We start from the raw sequence: 4,745 nt of genomic DNA, 5'->3' as shown, positions 1-4,745 counted from the left end.
GGGATGGGAGTATATTTTTTAACCTTTCTTTGTATCCCTAGTGGCTAATGTAGGGCCTGGCACACAGTAATGGTTTAATAAATGCTTATTTGATTGGTTGATTAAGAAGAGAGGTTCCTTGTCTGACATTCTGTTAGACAGGGAAAATAGCAAGACAAGGAAGTTGTGGAGCATTCCCTTCATCACTGCCAGGATGGGAATTATAAAAGGGAAACATTTTTCTCTGGCAGATGGCTAGTGACAACAAAGCAGCTTCATTATGCAGACTAGACAGGAGAGCCACAATGTTGTGAAGTTGATACCTTGTACTGTGCTGAGTTAGTGGCACAGAGCCACCAGTTGAGAAATGACACCTCCTGGGAGCCTTTTGTAGTACATGACTCTAAGTGACTTCGTATAGAGCTCTGGGGAAAGAGCTGCTCATTGGCAGGCCTTTTTTATTTTCCATGAAGGCTGTGGTGAGTACTCTTTGTTTTTCTTCAAACAGTTAAAATTCCTTTGAGCTTTGTGGATTGCATGTTTATAAGGGGCTGATGTCATCCTATTGACTGATGCCATATAATGTTTCCCAGATCTTCTGGCATATATGAAACTAAGTCTGAGAGATCCTTAACTCTAAAGCTGTTGGATCCAGCTAAGACTGGTCAACCATCTGTGGTTTAGCCTGTTTTAAAAAGCAGATGGTTTTCAGTATTTCTTGAGCAAATAGGTATCTTTCTCTGCAAGGGCATATTCCACTGACTTGTTTCTGAAGCTGCTACATTTTCATAGGATTATACATTTAGAGCTGGAAGGGACCTTTAGAAGTCATGTCATCTAACTGTCACTTTACAGATGAAGGAGTTTAAGTTCATATAGGGTAGGTATCTTGCCTTAGGTCCAACAGGTAGAGGAAATAGCAGAGCCAAGATTCAGACCAAGTATTATGAATCTGAATCCAGCATTCTTTCTCTACTATACTACATACTGTCTGCTGGTGGAATGTAGATGTAAAACAAAGCATGCATTTGTAGGCATGTTTGACATATTGGGGTTTTTTGTCCTTTTTTTTTTTAATTTAAAGAGAGGGTTCTATTAGGGCCAAGGAGGGTAATATCAGTGGGAAGGAAAAGTGAATAATATTTTAAAATATTTTAAAAGAAAATGTTTTTTTAATATATTTTATTTGATCATTTCCAAGCATTATTCATTAAAGACATAGATCATTTTCTTTTCCTCCCCCCCATCCCCCATAGCCGACACGTAAATCCACTGGGCATTACATGTTTTCTTGATTTGAACCCATTGTTTTGTTGATAATATTTGCATTAGAGTGTTCATTTAGAGTCTCTCCTCTGTCATGTCCCCTCAACCGCTGTATTTAGGCAGTTGCTTTTCCTCGGTGTTTCCACTCCCATAGTTTATCCTTTGCTTATGAATAGTGTTTTTTTCTCCTAGATCCCTGCAGATTGTTCAGGGACATTACACTGCCACTAATGGAGAAGTCCATTACGTTCGATTATACCACAGTATATTAGTCTCTGTGTACAATGTTCTCCTGGTTCTGCTCCTCTTGCTCTGCATCACTTCCTGGAGGTTGTTCCAGTCTCCATGGAACTTCTCCACTTTATTATTCCTTTTAGCACAATAGTATCCCATCACCAACATATACCACAATTTGCTCAGCCATTCCCCAATTGATGGGCATCCCCTCGTTTTCCAGTTTTTGGCCATCACAAAGAGCGCAGCTATGAATATTTTTGTACAAGTCTTTTTGTCCATTATCTCTTTGGGGTACAAACCCAGCAGTGCTATGGCTGGATCAAAGGGTAGATATTCTTTTGTCGCCCTTTGGGCATAGTTCCAAATTGCCCTCCAGAATGGTTGGATCAGTTCACAACTCCACCAGCAATGAATTAATGTCCCTACTTTGCCACATCCCCTCCAGCATTCATTACTTTCCTTTGCTGTTATGTTGGCCAATCTGCTAGGTGTGAGGTGATACCTCAGAGTTGTTTTTATTTGCATCTCTCTGATTATCAGAGATGTAGAGCACTTCTTCATGTGCTTGTTAATAGTTTTGATTTCTTTATCTGAGAACTGCCTATCCATGTCCCTTGCCCATTTATCAATTGGAGAATGGCTTGATTTTTTGTACAATTGATTTAGCTCTTTATAAATATGAGTAATTAAACCTTTGTCAGAGGTTTCTATGAAGATTTTTTCCCAATTTGTTGTTTCCCTTCTGATTTTAGTTACATTGGTTTTGTTTGTACAAAAGCTTTTTAGTTTGGTGTAGTCAAAATTATTTATTTTACATTTTGTGATTCTTTCTATGTCTTGCTTGGTTTTAAAGCCTTTCCCCTCCCAAAGGTCTGACATGTATACTATTCTGTGTTTACCCAATTTACTTATGGTTTCCTTCTTTATGTTTAAGTCACTCACCCATTTTGAATTTATCTTGGTATAGGGTGTGAGGTGTTGATCTATTCCTAGCCTCTCCCACACTGTCTTCCAATTTTCCCAGCAGTTTTTATCGAATAGTGGATTTTTGTCCCAAAAGCTGGGATCTTTGGGTTTATCGTATATTGTCTTGTTGAGGTCGCTTTCCCCCAGTCTATTCCACTGATCTTCCTTTCTGTTTCTTAGCCAGTACCAAATTGTTTTGATGACTGCTGCTTTGTAATATAGTTTAAGGTCAGGGACTGCAAGGCCCCCATCATATGTGTTTTTTTTTCATTATTTCCCTGGATATCCTTGATCTTTTGTTCTTCCAAATGAACTTTGTTATGGTTTTTTCTAAATCAGTGAAGAAGTATTTTGGTAGTTCAATGGGTATGGCACTAAATAGATAAATAAGTTTGGGTAGGATGGTCATTTTTATTATATTGGCTCGTCCTATCCATGAACAGTTAATGTTTTTCCATTTGCTCAAGTCTAGTTTTAGTTGTGTGGCGAGTGTTTTGTAGTTGTGTTCATATAGTTCCTGTGTTTGTCTTGGGAGGTAGATTCCTAGGTATTTTATTTTGTCTAAGGTGATTTTGAATGGGATTTCTCTTTCTAGTTCTTGCTGCTGAGCTGTGTTGGAGATATATAGAAAAGCTGATGATTTATGTGGGTTTATTTTGTATCCTGCAACTTTGCTAAAGTTGTTGATTATTTCAATTAGCTTTTTGGTTGAATCTCTAGGATTCTTTAAGTAGACCATCATGCCATCTTCAAAGAGTGATAACTTGGTCTCCTCCTTGCCTATTTTGATGCCTTCAATTTCTTTTTCTTCTCTAATTGCTACTGCTAGTGTTTCTAGTACAATGTCAAATAGTAGAGGTGATAATGGGCATCCTTGTTTCACTCCTGATCTTATTGGGAATGCATCTAGTTTATCCCCATTGCAGATGATATTAGCTGATGGTTTTAGATATATACTGTTTATTATTTTTAGGAATGACCCTTCTATTCCTATGCTTTCTAGTGTTTTTAATAGGAATGGGTGTTGTATTTTATCAAATGCTTTTTCTGCATCTATTGAGATAATCATGTGGTTCTTGCTGGTTTGCTTGTTGATGTGGTCAATTATGTGGATGGTTTTCCTAATGTTGAACCAGCCTTGCATCCCTGGTATAAATCCTACTTGATCATGGTGAATGATCCTTCTGATCACTTGCTGGAGTCTTTTTGCTAGTATCCTATTTAAGATTTTTGCATCTATATTCATTAGGGAGATTGGTCTGTAGTTTTCTTTCTCTGTTTTTGACCTGCCTGGTTTTGGAATCAGTACCATGTTTGTGTCGTAAAAGGAGTTTGGTAGAACTCCCTCTTTACTTATTGTGTCAAATAGTTTGTATAGTATTGGGATTAACTGTTCTCTGAATGTTTGATAGAATTCACTGGTGAATCCATCAGGCCCTGGGGATTTTTTCTTAGGAAGTTCTTTGATGGCTTGTTGGATTTCATTTTCTGATATGGGATTATTTAAGAATTCTATTTCCTCTTCTGTTAGTCTAGGCAGTTTGTATTTTTGTATATATTCATCCATTTCTCCTAAATTGGTGTATTTATTGCCATATAATTGGGCAAAGTAATTTCTAATGATTGCCTTAATTTCCTCTTCATCGGAGGTGCTGTCCCCCTTTTCATCTTTAATGCTGTTAATTTGCTTTTCTTCCTTCCTTTTTTTAATTAGATTGACCAGTACTTTGTCTATTTTGTTTGTTTTTTTCAAAGTACCAGCTTCTTGTCTTATTTATTAAATCAATAGTTCTATCACTTTCGATTTTATTAATTTCTCCCTTAATTTTTAGGATTTCTAGTTTGGTTTTCTGCTGGGGGGTTTTAATTTGATCGCTTTCGAGTTTTTTCATTTGCATTTCCAATTGATTGATCTCTGCTCTCCCTTGTTTGTTAATATAAGCATTCAGGGATATGAATTTACCTCTGATTACCGCTTTGGCTGCATCCCAAAAGGTTTGAAAGGATGTCTCGCCATTGTCATTTTCCTCAATGAAATTATTAATTGTTTCTATGATTTCTTCTTTAACTAAACGGTTTTGGAGTATCATATTGTTTAATTTCCAATTGGTTTTAGATTTGGTTTTCCATGTACCATTACTAATCATTATTTTTATTGCCTTGTGATCTGAGAAGGCTGCATTCATTATTTCTGCTTTTCTGCATTTGTGTGCTATGTTTCTGTGACCTAATGTATGGTCAATTTTTGTGAATGTGCCATGTGGTGCTGAGAAGAAGGTGTATTCCTTTTTATCCCT

Source organism: Monodelphis domestica, chromosome 4 (assembly GCF_027887165.1).
Source record: "Monodelphis domestica isolate mMonDom1 chromosome 4, mMonDom1.pri, whole genome shotgun sequence".
NCBI classification, from domain to species: domain Eukaryota; kingdom Metazoa; phylum Chordata; class Mammalia; order Didelphimorphia; family Didelphidae; genus Monodelphis; species Monodelphis domestica.
Note: the sequence above shows the minus strand (reverse complement) of the source record.